Source organism: Schistocerca gregaria, chromosome 1 (genome assembly GCF_023897955.1).
Source record: "Schistocerca gregaria isolate iqSchGreg1 chromosome 1, iqSchGreg1.2, whole genome shotgun sequence".
Lineage (NCBI taxonomy): Eukaryota > Metazoa > Arthropoda > Insecta > Orthoptera > Acrididae > Schistocerca > Schistocerca gregaria.
The window spans coordinates 1,027,141,589-1,027,158,502 of record NC_064920.1 but is presented as its reverse complement, the minus strand read 5'-3'; the positions used below and the strand labels follow the sequence as shown (position 1 = coordinate 1,027,158,502).

The window sequence follows — 16,914 nt, the reverse complement described above, 5'->3', positions numbered from 1 at the left end:
GTTTGTACTTTATGTCCAATAATATTATATTTCACACATTGTGGTTTTATCATCTTCACCACACACATTTCATGTTAGAATCATTTTGGTTTCTTCACTCATCTCTTATTTTTATCTTCAGTCGTCCAACAAAACATGAATTTTTTCCCGTGATGTTAATATGACCGTTCATGATAACTATAATATCCTAAGGGAAGTTAAAACAGATAATTTCGTTTTAAAACTTGCTGGCTTAGTGGCTATGTGAATGTGTGACGCAATAGCTTAGGATTTTTTTTGTGTCACTTGTCACTTCTTTAACGCCTGGTAATGAGTTTTTAATGTGAAAAATGACAAGTTTCAACCTTCGACGGAGTCCATTTTAAATTGTAGCTGCCCCTACAAGTGGCTGTGTGTGTCAGTTTACCTAGCACACTCTGCGATGTTGTCACCAAACTCCGTCTTAACGACATATTTAATTTTTACTTCTCTTGAGTGTAAGGTTGCCAATAAAACTTCCATGTTTAAAATAACCACTAATATTCATCATAGCTACCATGTGACTGTAGGCATCCACATAGCGCTTTCAGAAGAAGTAATGAAGTTTAGTGATTTGGGTCTTGTGGATATCAAAATTATTAAAACACCAACTTGGAAGGAACGGACCTAGTAACGCCGTGTATATCGAAAGCAAATCGAGTGTCTCACATACTGCTCCATCACATTCAATTTCATCTTTGTGTTGAGACAGGTATTGGTCGCTATACTACCACTGACGAGAAAATTACTTTCTTAGATTCTATTCTCTGTTATTAGTAAAACGAAAAATCGAAAATCCGTGTGAAAAGTTAGGATACATTCCTGACAGCCTCTCGTACATAAATACTACTGGCGACTCTAAGCAGAGTCGTCTCTTTCTCATGCATTTTTTCTGGTCTTACGCATCGTCAAATGAGATACCACAGGGTAACATATCATATGATGTTAAAACTAGGCAAGCTAAGACGAAGAAGTTTAAAATTCCAGCCGTAATTTTCATGCAGAACACATCGAACGCCGCACAAATAGAAAATATGGCATATGGCAAAAATCCATGTGAAACATCTGGATACGCTTTCTGACAACCTCTCGCACATAAATACTATAGGCAACTTAAAACGGCGTTGTCTCTTCCTCGTGTTTTTTCCCCCTGTCTTAACGCATCATTAAATGAGATACCACAGGGCAACGTAACAAATGGAGTTGAAAATAGACTAGCCAAGACCAGGAAGATTCAAATTGTAACCTATTTTGTACGCAGAATTCGTTGGACACCGCACTGTCGATAGTGTCATCTTTCATCATACCCCTGCGTCCCGTTTCGAAATGACGCTATTACACTCACAAGAGTAGATACTAAAACTCGATATTAGTATTCTAAATGACGAACCAAAGGAGAACCAATCGACAAGATCAATCGACTAGCTTTACTAATCGCGGATTTTCCTTGTGAAAATCTGAGCCAAAAAAAAGACACAAAATGCTACTCTGCATCGTCTCAGTACAGTAACTTGCCATTCATATTACCAAGTAAATAAAGAGGGATTTCAGTACTGTAAAGGTAACTTGTTCTGAGGCATCTAGGGATCACCAATTTAGTATTGGAGGGCAGCGTGAAGGGTAAAAGTCGTAGAGGGAGACCAAGAGATGAATACACTAAACAGATTCGGAAGGATGTAGGCTGCAGTACGTATTGGGAGATGAAGAAGCTTGCACAGGAAAGAGTAGCATAGAGAGCTGCATCAAACCAGTCTCAGGACTGAAGACCACAACAACAACAACAACAAAGGTAACTCGTTTTTACTTTGGGAAAAACGGCTCGTAAATGCTTTTAGCTTACAGAAAAGAGGTTTACAGACTAAACTAAGAATGTGTTGTTACTGACAGCAAATTTCTTCCTTATGCACGTATTGTATCGATATCTGTACACTTATCACTGTAGTTTGATAAGGAGTGAATCATCGTGCAGTAGGTAGTCTTGAAAGAGGAACCAATCTGTTGATTCTACGTTTTCATCACATTCGCTACGATATGTACTAATTTCTTAAAATGACACCTTTATACTTCCAAGAGTAGGTGCTAAAACCCTACATTAATATTCCAAATACTGAATCTAAAGGTAACCACAAATGTACACATTAATTAATTAATTAGCACTGTTTTATGTATATATTACCAGTGCTTATGTTTACACGACATAAGTTCTCAACTGTTTTTATTTAGTTAACTTACTAGCTTTAGCTGGACCATGAGAGCGAAAGCTACTTTGTCAAGAATCGATCCTGTGTACTGTTTACAAAATGCTAATTAGCAAAATTATGGACAAAAGAAGTGAATAATAAATGTAACACTAAACAAATGATGATAGAGTATACGACTAAATAACATATTACGCAAAACAGTTCTCAACTATAGAGAATCTCTTGTACTGAACAGAAGCAGTGAGCCACAAGATAACTTTTTAACCTGAATGTGAAGACTTGGGGTTTTTTGTGGTTTTCTTTTTCGGAGCGGGTGGAGGCCTACACAAAATCTAACCGGACTAGTAGAGGACACCGTTCTATGCAATGCTTAAAGAAGTATTATCCAAGTGCTAATCGTTTTTCCGTCTAACGTGAGTGAATTCTGCAGTTTCTTCTGATTGGGTCAACAACAGATTCCACGGTAGGGAACATTTAGAGGATAGCAGAGTTAGAATGCGAGACACCTAAACAACTGCCTACATGAAGTTCGCTATCTGTCATCGCATATCAGTCTTACTATAGGACTTCCGAAGCGGAAACAACTTTTTTCTGGCCTGTGATGCGAAACTTGTTACGCAATATGTAAGGTACTTGTGAAATTTAGCACGCAATATGTAAGGTACTTGTGAAATTTAGCAATTTACAGCTGTTTAGTTGTATTGGAAAGTAGTTATAAGTTGATCAATAGTCAGGAAGCTTCTTATAGACTTGCTCCATTCTTCTCAAAATTATGTTAATGTCCTCACACCAGCATCTTTTCATGCTAATAACACGTTATAAAAATTAAGAAAAGGGAGATGAGAATCTTTTTCGTGCCTGTTTTACTAAATTTTTGGGCAAATGAAGTGCAGTCGATGATAAGCATTACTCTACTCAACATAATTTCCTTTAATTTATTGCAGGAATACGTTCATTCTCAGTAAGAGAGCCATACGACAGTGTGTCATAATTAAAGATTCTCATATCACGTGGAATATAATGCGATTGCTATCGCCTATCTCTAGGTTAGCAACGCCCCGAACGATATGTATCAGATAATCATTTTATCTTTCTAAGCGACTGCTGCTCTGCTAACATAAACAATAATATGCTAGGGTCACGTGGGCTTTAGCACGTACAGATGACCAGGGCTACTGGACGTAACTCTTACTGGAAAAATACAATTCGAGTAATGATTCTGAAACAATACTCGTAGTGTGTTTCTAACACTTCTTAGGTATCATTGTTCGAGGTTCTTTAAAGACGTTGAATAATATAACACATCATAAGGGATAGTTCCAAGAAAGTAACCATAGTCGTTGGGAGACCTTGCCACGTTTCACATACAGTGAACCAATATGTACAGTGTTATCAACAATGATTCAGCTATAGTCTGATGTGACACTACTAGTAAAACTGTTTTGCAATCAATATTAGAACAACCTTATATATTATCCGATACAATGAATTGAAACACTTTATTGACATAAACTGATTCATTTCACTTTTCTTCGTAAAAGGTAGTAATGTCCAATTCATAGAGTCTTACTTATGCACCCCGCCGATGTGCTCTTGGCCTCCTGCATTGCTCTCCATAACAGGTGGACACAACAGTTTCGTCTTCATTGCCTTGGTTCTGTTATTCCAGTGGATCAATGTAGTGCTCTTGGAGTCCACCGGTTGACACCAAATGGAATGAAATAGTTAACATAAACGTCCCACACAATCGTCTTCGATTATCGCACTGTCAGTTGCTGTGAAATTGCAGAAAATTGTGCAACAGCGACGAAAGATTGCATTGTCTGAGAATGTCATACCCAACTGACGATCCTTCTGGGTCTCTCTTCGTCTTCAAAAATGTAATATCACTGTGAAGAACTGCACACGTTACTGTCACGCTGCAGCAAAGTAAATATGGTTCATAGAGTGTATTTTGGATTGCTGCCTACCCAGCAAGAACCATTCTTCTCGTTCATGTCAACTGTAACATCAAAACGCACTCATTTGTAACCAAAGGGCTCTCCAGAGACTCGTCGTCCTCGAAATTTTTGTTTCATTACCAAATTTAAATCAACATGAATTAGTGAATACTATCTGCAGACGTCATCTTAACAGCTTGCTTCTGGGCGTCATCTTGTGCTCGGACTGACTGACGGGCATAGTCTCGAAACCCTGAGTCCCCTCTTCGATTTCTTTTTCAAAATCGTTATGGTCACTTCGGAGCTTGTAATCCACTTGTTTATTGCACCTACGAGGGAACCTTCCTAATTAGAAATAAATTCCGCAACGCTCTTGGCTCAGATTTCCAACTATAATTGTTTTAGTAAAATATTTTTAAGGCAAAAGCAGTTGTAGTCTGTTTCATTGCTCTGTAATTACGAAATAGTGACGTTATCTGTGTTTCAAAATCCCCAAAGTGCTTCCATACTGCACATGTTTTCCGCAACGTATTTCACAAGCTTTCGTGTAGTTCCTGATTTTACGACTTAGATACGCTTTTGTCCTAATCAAGTAGCCTCCTCCTTAGCGTACTGTCTTTGGCGTCTTCTTCCCTTGCTCCAAGTATCTGAAGTTTCTTGGCCACGTGGTCTCTCCATCTCGCCAATCTGGTCGCCGCGCGCGCAGATTCAAGCAGCATGGCAGGGAGAGGGTCGGCAATCGTACTCTTAGTTTGTTTTCCTCGAACCAATTAAACGTAGCTTTTGCTCACCTAGCTTAAGTTTAGCACATCCGAGAAGGGCACATTTTTAACTTTAACGTGCATCCGAACCAGACGTAACTCATGGACTCACAGACGTCTGTGAACTGCCCTGTTTTAGCGCGTACAAGAATTCGAATTTGCGCTCGCTATAACCTGATTGGCAAGCTTCAATGCTAATTAAATCGGAAACGGCGCAACATATCTATTTTTTTCTTAACATTTATTTTTCAGCACAATCTACCCTACAATACCCTTACAAGACTTTCAGAGCGTTTCTCACCACCCTGTATGTTGACCAAGACCTCCCAGCACGGAAGTTGTCTCTGAAGGAAACACCGGCCGTGAAAACTCTGTGCACACATATACAAAGAATTTTCGCTACTCGAAGACGTGACCATTGTTAAGAAGAAAACTTAGTGCTGAATTAATATTTTATGAGTGCAGTACACGACGGAAGGCATTGAACAGCTGTTCATTCTGTTCGAATCAAGCATCAGTTCGAAGCAGGAAGTACTCCTTTTCTATACAGACGACCCAAATCCGGCGTGTAGGAAATCTTAATGGTCATTGATAGTGACCTTTCCTTTCTGTATTTTCGTCTTTTCGTGTCACTTACCTGTTTTGGACAGTAATGTAATTTTTACGTGTTTATGCTGTCATGGATGCAGCTGAACTCAGTGACTGTATAGGGTGTTATCAGTCACAACAGAAGGTGAGTCATGTAACACACTCCGGTTTCGGGTTTATGCCCATCTTCAGGTGATTTACACTCACGTACATGTTTACATACACAGTGTTGGAAATCACTGTTTAAATCAAAAATAAATAAAATGATGATGACTAAATAGATACAAATGAAACATTTGTAAGTAGCTAAGCGATATGCGTTGCAATATACTATAATACGTACATAAAACTAGTATATCAGTATCGTTACCACATTTCTGTACAAAAATATTTCGTTTTTCACACGTTAACTATGTATTAGTCACAGTGCTAATTATTGGTGCTTCCATATTATGTCTTTGATAAAGTAGTGCAACATCAGACATTGGTAAATTCAGACGCACAAGCAGTGACAACGTTCATCTTGTTTACGTTTGAAAAACAAAGATGATGGTCAAAGAGCTTATGTCAAGGAATTGCAGAGAAGATACACACGAAGATACAAAACATATTACAAATTATGAAAATGAAATTGTTGTATCATTGTAAACCAAACCCTAATTTCGTGCCCTCCCCCCTCCCTCACAACTAGCAATTTTTGGATAAAAATAGAAAAACTCTATTTACCCTTATCAATTTACCAGTAACCATTCAAGATGTTATAAATGACTGTGTGGTTCTACAATCATGTAACAGCTTTATTTTCATAATTTGTAAAATATTATGTACTCGTATGTGCAAAATCGCTGTACTTTCTTGAATTAATCTGCTTGCCCGTACCTCTGTTTTCCAAGTGAAACTCGTTGGATGTTGTGATTTTATGTGTGTCTGAAGTTACCAACGTCTAACGTGCTACTACTTCATGAAAGGCTAAATATGGAAGCATCAATATTTAGCATAGTGGCTAATACACAGTTAACGTACGATGAACGAAAAATTTTTGTACAGGAAAGTGATAAATGTAATGTGATAACGATATAGATACACCATCTTTATGTAAGTACTATAATATTTTGTAGCACGTCACATAGCCACTTCCAAATGTGTCATTTGTATCCCTTTAGTGACCATTACATTACATGTTTTGTTACTGTTATTAGTTGAAAACAGTCTTGGTTACAGTTTTAGTTGTTTTATTTATCAACTAGGCGTTTCACCTTATTTAAGCATCTTCAGGTTGATCTTAATTGGGTATTTCTTAGGACGATCATTTAGACAGTATAGCTAAAGGGCATCACTATACTGTCTACATGATCGTCCTAAAAAAAGCAAATTATGATCAGCCTGAAGATGCCTAAATAAGGTGAAACGCGTTGCTGATAAATAAAAAAAACTAAAACTGAAACCAAGACTGTTTTCAACTAATACTATTAAATAATGATGACTAACTGAAACCGTCAGCTGCCGACACGTGTTGTTGATATACCTCGATGTAGACACCTGAATATGTGTGCCCCGACCGGGACTCGAACCCGGGATCTCCTGCTTACATGGCAGACGCTCTATCCACCTGAGCCACCGAGGACACAGATGAATAGCGCGACTGCAGGGACTTATCCCTTGCACACTTCACGTGAGTCTCAAATTCCCAACTGTCCACAATTCTACCTATGTAATGTACCTTACAGACATTAGCCCATTCACTCATTACTCGCGCACGCTTTGGCGATTCACGTAAGAGTTAGGGCAACCTGTGCGCATTCGCACAGACGAAGGTCAATGGCTGGGTAGCCTTTAACTATATGTATGAAGACAGTAACTATTCTCGAAAGAACAGATACTGTAGATGAACGTGCAGCTTTTCCCTGGAAAATCGAGGTATATCAACAACACCTGTCGACAGCTGAGGGTTTCAGTTAGCCATATAATGGGAGAAGCTGCACGGTCATCTACAGTATCTGTTCTTTCGAGAACAGTTACTGTCTTCATATATATAGTTAAAGGCTACCCAGCCATTGACCTTCGTCTGTGCGAATGCGCACAGGTTGCCCTAACTCTTACGGGAATCGCCAAAGCGTACGCGAGTAATGAGTGAATGGGCAAATGCCTGTAAGGTACATTACGTTGGTAGAATTGTGAACAGTTAGGAATGTGAGTCTCACGGGAGGCGTGCAAGGGATAAGTCCCCGCAGTCGCGCTATTCATCTGTGTCCTCGGTGACTCAGACAGCAGACACGGTAGCTCAGCGAGTTCGGTCAGAGGACTACGTGCCCTCTGCCATAAAAAAACTGAGTTAATGTATCATCAACGAACTTAAACGGATGCCTTACGACGTCCGCCCGGAGCAGATGCAAAAAAAAAAAAAAAAAAAAAAAATAAAAAATAAAAAAAAATAAAAAAAAATGGCTAGAGCGTCTGCCATGTAAGCAGGAGATCCCAGGTTCGAGTCCCGGTCGGGCCACACATTTTCAGGTGTCTACATCGAGGTATATCAACAACCTGGAGGCAGCTGAGGGTTTCAGTTAGTCATCATTTATTCCAGGGAAAAGCTGCACGGTCATCTACAGTATCTGTTCTTTCGAGAACAGCTACTGTCTTCATATAAATACTATTAAACACTGGTTTCCTGATTCATGCCACAGATGGATTGAAAGAATTTCTGATGCTTTTTTTTTTAATTTAAACAGTGACGTCCAGCACTGAGTATGGAAACATGAACCTGAATGTAAACCGCTTGAAGATGGGCATAAAACCGAACCGGTCGTGTGTTAAATGAAATCACTTTCTATTGTGGCTGCTAGCGGATATTATTCTACTCTCCAGCGCAGTTTTAAGCTAACCTGGAGGGAAGTAACAAGAAGGGAGAAGGAATGAAAATGTGCAGGTTTGTGTGTTCGCCACGAGTCGGTGGCGGCGCTCCGAGTGTTTGTCAGATCCCGTCGTCGGCAAAGGCCGTGTCACAGGTTTATTGGTCACGACGGCCCGTTAACAGGTCGAGCGAGGCCCTCGACACGCTCCAGTCGTCCCCTGCAGGCAACGTGCCTCCACTACAAGCTCGAAGGTCCGTAGCCGCAGCGAGTTATTTGCTCGCTGACGAAAAGATATTTGCTCCACTACGGATAAGCAAGCCTGAATGAGGACGTTGCCGTTTGTTATGCTACAGCTCCACCTTGAAAGGCAGTCTCTGTTACTGATACTGTTTCTATAGCATGTCGAACGGCGCGAGTATTTTATTGTGGTGCTTATAACTGTGGTAGCCTCCGTTACCACAGCTGGATATGGCTACGGCAAACGCAGATTCCATTGCCGCTGTCTGTGCTGCATGTGGCAGAGATCGTCAAGGAAAGAGCCAGTCCAGTCCTCCGAGACCAACCGAAGAGATTTTTCGTAAAGTGGTTGTACCAGATAAAGAGAATCGACTTGCTTATCACATGAACTGTGCTAGGGCAACAGGGAAACCAGCGCCCCATGTCGGGGTTGTGGGTTCCACCGCTGTTCGTCGAATGTGCGCCTTTCCGTGACACGTCAAGAAATTAAAGCTCAAATAGATGAGCGTAGGACTTAGGCCTGTAACCGTGGTATAATAGTGACTGATTCACTTAAATTTCATTTTTGTTTTTCTGGGGGTCCACAGCCTTTAAATACTTAAAAAATGGTTCAAATGGCTCTGAGCACTGTGGGACTTAACTGCTGAAGTGGTATCGTGTTCTGACACGATCATCGAGCTGCTATAAGAAGAAACGTGATCCATCCAGCCAGGAGTGAGGTTTCCATTGATGATCCAGTGTATATGATCCAGCGCTCATTGACGATGTCATTCAGTCAAAATGGGAACACGTAGGTGGTCGTCTTCCGCGGACCTCCACGTTATTAAACGGATACTGAACAGTGAGCTCCAAGACACTTGTGCCTGCAAAAGCAGTGCTCTCGTCAGATCTGCATCATATAGCTGCCTATCCGCCTACACATAGCGGCCAGCGTCCAATCTCCATGTTCTTAAAAAAAAAAAAAAATGGGACTCAACATCTGAGGTCATCAGTCCCCTAGAACTTAGAACTACTTAAACCTAACTAACCTAAGAACATCACACACATCCATGCCTGAGGTAGGATTCGAACCTGCGACCGTAGCGGTCACGCGGTTCCAGACTGTAGCGCCTAGAACCGCTCGGCCACTCCAGCTGACTTAAATACGTAACAAATGAAAATATGCTCCCTCTAGGCTCTAACGTAGACGATCTTACATAAATCGTGCGGTTAACTAATTTTAGAGATGCCTGAAAATGACAAGTCGCCGAAATTAGCTAAGCGAACGAAATAAAGATCGTCTACGTTACAGCCTACTACGGATCATGTTTTCTTTTACTTTATTAACCGCTTATGTCATTTACTCATATTTCCTGTTTCTAAAGACGGTCAGGCTGGGGACATTGTCTCACAACAAGTAATGGCTCTATGATACTTCAAACAATAAATTGTACCAGCTTAACAGCATCAAGCACAAAATAAACAGGTGTTGGCGTAAAAGAATTTGGTGTTGATTATGTTTAAAAGAGTAGTCACTAAAAAACACAGTAGTATTGCGTTCGGACCGGAGATACGCCCCAGGAAAGCCCACACAGAGCGCAAATAATTTCTCACAATCATGTAAATTTCAGTTTACGCATGATAATTGGAGTATTTATATCCTCCGGCCGCTGTGGCCGAGCGGTTCTAGGCACTTCAGTCCGGAACCAAGCGGCTGCTACGGTCGCAGGTTCGAATCCTGCCTCGAGTAGGGATGTGTGTGATGTCCTTAGGTTAGTTGGGTTTAAGTAGTTCTAAGTCTAGGGGACTGATGAGCTCAGATGTTAAGTGCCATAGTGCTTAGAGCCATTTGAACCATTTATTGCCGACTTGGGTTGGCCTGTCTTTACGGTAGCTTCCTTAATACCTTCAAAAATAAACAATATTATCATGTTGAAGCATCGCTAATATATTCTACAGACATTTCTTGTCGGTTTATCGTGGACATAACAGCTTACATACACATCAATAGCATGCACATGACGTTTCTCAGTGGTCGCAGAATGGAGCTGTACGCTCATTTTCTGATGTTACAGGCGACTGGTAGCGACAGCCAACTGCTTGTTCTACCCGTACCAATTCTGTTATGTAACACTATATGTAATCTGTTGTCGAGACAATTTACCGAATGCTATGCAGTAAGACTGTTCTTAGTAAGTAGAAGAAATGGCAACAGAACGACGGGTAGACGCTCAACACAGTCCAGAATGGAACAAAAGCTGATATTCATTAAAGAGCCAAACACAAAATGTTTTTCAGTTACACTAGTTGAAAAAACAGTAATGAGATCGTAATTACCAGCACCACTCATGTGATAATCAAGTCACTTCATAAGTATTCATTGAAAAGCATAGCTCAAAAAATTTGTTTGTAGAATTCATCAGAAACGTTAGCAAGTGACAAAAACAAGATAACATTCTGTCTTCAAACTCTGATTGGAAAGAAAAGCTAGTTACCACATTCAGTTGTAGAAAAAGTCAGGAAGGATGGTAATAACATAGCATTACAATCAAAACCTTTTTATGTTGAAAATTGTAAACTAGAGAATCTCCATCGATAGCTAAATTACTGTAGTCTGATTACAATCCATAACCGAAATAGACCTAAAACATTAATAAATTTCACTGCACAAGATTATCATAATAGGATTTGTGTTCCAAAAGTCGGCTTTGTCCTATTAGAATGATGGCAAGAAACACTAACAACTCACAATTCCGTCGAGGTTAGGAGGCGTTTCCACCGAAACAGTCACGCAGCTCTGCAACGATCGGGGGTAAACAAAATGCACACTTGGGTTTCTTTGTTCGTGTTTCCTGGCAGCTATAAACCGGAGTTTTTAAAGATTAATAGTTATGTCGTTCTTTCCACACTGTTATGGTATTTCGGTAAGAACGCATACATTTTCACATTGACGGCTGATGTGAGAAATCAACCATAAGTGCTTGTATTCTTGATACAGGGTGCTTGTATTTCAGCGATATAATAAGAGACAGATGTTACGCCCATCACTTACTGATATGATTTCGAAAGACTGTTTGTAAAAAATTTTACGAGAGCTCATGAAACATGATGATTAAGTCGAAAAGCCACAACAGAGTTCCACCATTGTATCTCCCTTAAATCTATGATTTGCATAATGCTTTCTGATTAGTCTCTCTCATTCTCAGAACTGCTGCTGCCTCATGAATGAGTTTCCCATTTGCATTCATTAACTCGAGTAATGACAAGATTCTGATGTTGAGATAATTCAAGTTTGGCATGTGCGTTACTTTAGAACACTTCAACATATCGATGTTGATAACTGAAGTGTGTTACACACATTGGGGTATAAAACTATGAACTTATAGTTGTTTTCCTTTCCTGTAAGTAGTTTGTGAGATAGGAGGTTTTGTATGTAAACAAAATATAGCTGTAATTAGTTTCCGCCCTCGTTTATATGAATGATTTAAAGACAAGATAGACGAATGCAATTCATGTTTTCGGTGAAATTTATGAAACATAAAAAATTAGGGAACTAGAGTAATTGATAGAAAGTAACTTCAGTGGCTTTGAAAATCCTTTTACGTTGTAACAGAGGTACCTATAAATATCATTACTTCTCTAAATCAATTAGCCAGTTTCTAGTTCTCGTGAATGTGACTATCGCTCAAAATATTCGATGCTCTACCCCCAAAGGCACTAATTTAATCACTATAATCCAGAAGTGACGAAGATTAACACAGAAAAATATGTGCTTTTAGGGCAGAAATTAGAGATTTAGTACAGATATACGAGAGCAGAGATGGAGACCAAAAGCAGAAAGTTAAAAATATCTCGTCTTCCATGCCTTTGTCGTAGTATGAAATATTTAGAGCTGCTTATTTTCACAGAATTTGAGTAAACTTCCACTATCTTTAACCATTGTTGTTTCGCCGACACTAAGCAAAATAATCTAACAGGAAGAAAGAATTTTTATCCTCTCGTGTACACATAGGTCATTAGAGACGGGACAGTAGCTAAGTTAGACGAGGCTAGAGAAGGAAATCATCCTGTCTTTCTGGATGATCTTGTTCTGCAATTTTCATAACTGATTTCAGGAACCAAGACGTTTTAATACCCGGGCGGTGAATGAAATCCGATCCTACCGTTCGTGTCGGGCGGTGAATGAAATCCGCTCCTACCGTTCGTGTCTCTATCGTCTGTGCCGCTGGGCAATCTTACTCAGACCGGAATATATCAAGTAACTGACACATGAAACAAGTTACTTCTTCTTGGACATACATCACATGTAGCGGACGTCCTAGCAAGAGCAAAATCATTTTACTGGTCACAGAAAAGTTCTTCAAAAGTGCATTAGGCAAGTATGTTATTTGCAAAAACTGAACGATACGGGTGCTGTAGATTCGCAATGCTGCCCCAATCGATTGTGACGATGTCGCACTGATAAAACGATGATTATTCATGTTTTATAACATAAACCGACTGACGTTTATTGCAGCAAAAATTCATCGTTATTTCATTCATTTCAACTCTCCTTTATTAAAAAGAATCTTCAGTGGTAGTTAATAATTGAGTTTGTTGTAATATTTGATTCTCTGCTGTTTTCTTACCAATGCAAATGAAAAACTTTACAGTGCCCTCATCTTTCTTTATTCTTTGTCCTCCAGTTAATTTCAGTATACGTTTAATAACCTTATCATCTACACCAGTATTTTCAATTTTAGGTAGTTGTTATTTTCCGAAACAACTAAAGGTAAAAGATCACTAACACTACAGCTTTTAATCACAACAGAATAGAGACATAAGGATTATTATTGTAAGTTTAATAACACAGTTAGTTCTACAATAACTGAATATTTTCAGCAGCTGTTGTTTGAAGATAACCGAAGTATTGTCAAATCGATAATTGAACATTTGCTGCAGAACGTTCACACAGAGATATGCTATCAGCCGTACAGCGTAAGACATGGGCAGTAAATTGTTTATTCCATATCAATACAGTCACTTCAGAGAAGCGATTTTGTTCTTTTTATAGACGGCTGCTGGGTTGCTGCATCGCTGCTGTGCATAGCCAGAATAAAACTTTCCTGGCACCTTGCACCTCATAGCGTAAGAAGTGCACGCGAAATCCGATAGATGGTAGCACGCATCCAGTCACGAGTCTTCCCAGATTCCTCTAGCGGGATGTGAAGTACCTCCGGCATTTGCAAATTTGAGACAACTACCATTTTCTGCTGCAGGTTCCTTTCTTTCGTATCTCATAAACAGCGACGTTTCTCGTAGTGTCTTAACTCCGTAGTTATATTCAGGTGTCACAGAAAACGAGTGGTAAGGTAGGGACATTCATCAAATAATTTGGAATGATTCTCATGGTTTTATGAAACTTACACCATTATTGAAAAGAAAATAGATCAGACATGTATCTGATAACAATTGTCGTTCGTACACTTTCCTTCTCTGAGTTTGGCCAAGGAAATACTAGAAGAACAGTTTTTGTTTCGAATGGTTGATAAACGAAAATTAGAGAAAACTTTCGTTGGCGAATTTGTTACAGTTGAATAGAAAATAATTTCTAATTTCATTGACGAGTGATTTATTATCTTACAAACTACTCAAAGTGTCCCACGCAGAAACGTATTAGAGCAACTGCTACATAATTTGTCTAAATAGAAACAAGTACGAGCGATATGAGGTAAGCTTTTCAGGTCATTCAGCTTTGTGTAACCGTAAATGTAGGAATCATCTCGTACATTTTGGGAATTTTTACTAAATGAGGCATTTTAGTCTCCTTTCCAAGAGCGCTCTTTAACATCATTCAATTGACATAACTTTGTAGTTACACATCTATATATTTGTTTTTCGTTATTTCAGCACGACTCGAATAGTCTAGTGTGTACACCATACGAATGTTTACTCAGAACGTTTTGGAAAATTATTTCTGAATGTGTTCACGTTTCGTGTAAGCATGCATTATTTATTGATTAGAAATATAACAAAACGTTACCCTCACAACTATTAACGATACATTGGAAACGTGCTCAGGCTACTCAGTCATTCCACAATTCTCGACAAATAATTTTTACATTCTTTACCAATGTGGGAATTGTTGATTTCCAGGTGTCATTTACAAAATCTTTTAGTGCCGCATAGAACAGACCACGATAATTTTATTTATGCCCATGACAGCAGACAATAATTATTGCGTCATTCCACGGCGTGTGTGCAACTGCCAGACGAACAAGGCCACGTTAACGTTGAATCGGAAAATTCGTTCTGAGAGCAACAATAGTAAAACGTTGGACTCTAATACGCGAGGGCGGCGTCTCAGATCACCTCCCGACCATGCAGAATTTGGAATTCCGGGTTTCCTCTAAACAGTCAAGTAAAAAAAAAGACGTGCCTGAAATACTTCTCCGTTCCGAATTCGTGCTCTGATATTTAATCATCTCGTCTTCAGTGGACGCTAAACCGTAATCTTCCTTCGTTAGAGCTGAAACTAGAACTGCGGTACGGGATTGTAGCATTTTAGCAACGCGGCCACTGACTTGTTAAAGGGATAGCTATGAAGCAACTATATGAATAGTAAAGCCTGAAATTTCAAGCAGAAAGAAGAGCAATGACTAGCTGAAATAGTATCGATTTGTGGCGTTGCGATTTTCTTTGATGTGGTGAGAACGAGTAGCGGAAAGACGTTCGTCCTTGCAATGTCAAAGTACTGCCAGAGGAAAGTTTCAGTGGCGTCACGAATGGAATTAGACGTAAAAACAATACAAAAGTGAGGGAAGACGTGTCGCCTGGTGACTCACGTTTCTGGAACGATGACGCTGCCTCGAGGTCTGATGTAGTGACGCCACAGTGCCTGCGAAGCAAAGTGATAAGTCTGCTGACAGTTGCTGATTGCGAGAAAGCAAATTTAGAGCTTGCTGTTTCGAGGTCAGGGGGCGAGACTACATCTCGGAGAAGAGGCCACAAACGCTCAAATATCAGTGACGGAACTGTAGACGAAATCGTTCCGCTTACGTAATCCAACTGTTACGATGAAGCATCTGCACACTTGTTATAAACGGGCGTCTACGGTATCATCATAAAAAAATATGAAAAAAGAAAAAAGAAAGAAAGAAGAAGTATTTAAGGGACTGAGAGTACAAGTCATTGCTGAAGCACACCGAGTAAGTGACCATCCAAACATCAGACATTTTTTCCTGATTGTCAGTTATTATGTTACGGATAGAGGTATGCTTAGAGATTGTAGTGCACGTGCATAATTTTTAATATAAAAATACTTGCACTCCTTGCCACTTAAAACTTTTTAAACAGGTACAAGTACTGTGCTATATTTCGAAGATTATTTGGTGTGACGCGCATTGTATACCTAGTACGACACATGTTCGTTATAAAACACGTATATGTGAGTAATTAAAACGAAATTAATATAACAAGCTGAAAAATAATAGGTAAACAGTAAACAAACATTGAAATACCAAAATGGAAATATGTTGGCGTGGTACCAACACGTACTAGAGAAAACTGATAAGCACTGTCTATAATCCTCCCACACTCAGTAGCTCTGAGCACTATGGGATTCAACTGCTGTGGTCATTAGTCCCCTAGAACTTAGAACTACTTAAACCTAACTAACCTAAGGACTTCACACACATCCATGCCCGAGGCAGGATTCGAACCTGCGACCGTAGCAGTCGCACGGTTCCGGACTGTGCGCCTTGAACCGCGAGACCACCCCACACTCAGTGTCGAGAATCATAATCATTTCTGTCTGTGGTAGCTCTTGACGAATGTCTATAAAAAATGAGTTCTATAACAAAACACCGCATCCCCAGACAGTACTTACCGTGGGTGTAAGAAGAGAGAGTGCAGAACGTAGAAGACGTGTCCAAAAAAGAGTACGGGGAAGACGGAAAATGCACAACACAGAGGTACAGAGTCAAGAGTACTGCCCAGGAAGCCCATTTCGTCAAGAGCTGCTACAGAAAGAAATCATTATGATTCTCGGCACTGACTATGAGGGGTTACAGACAATGCTTATCAATTCTCTCTAGTATGTGTTAGAACCACGCCAACATATTTTCATTTTAGTATTTTAATTTTTGTTCGCTATTTACCTATTATTTTTCCAAATTTTGCATTTAGGCAATTTTCTTGTGGAATTCCACTTGTCCTCTCAGTTCCTCAATTCATTGCATTTTTTGTGGATGACGAATAGCAACTAATTTCTACTGGCGGCTCGTGTACGGGTGATACGCAACAAACCGCTCTTTCAATTTGATACGATTTATCGTGCCACTGAATACTTATCCAGCCACTT

The 16,914-nt window shown here is 39.7% G+C and overlaps 1 protein-coding gene and 1 non-coding gene across 5 annotated transcripts in view; one reads left to right on the top strand and one right to left on the bottom strand.

The window, feature by feature from the left end:
• Positions 1 to 16,914, top strand: part of LOC126278997 (early growth response protein 3) — a 139,389-nt gene that overhangs the window by 17,120 nt on the left and 105,355 nt on the right. The window lies entirely within an intron of this gene.
• Positions 7,059 to 7,132, bottom strand: Trnat-ugu (transfer RNA threonine (anticodon UGU)). The gene has a single exon. It is a non-coding gene; the product is annotated as a tRNA-Thr (tRNA).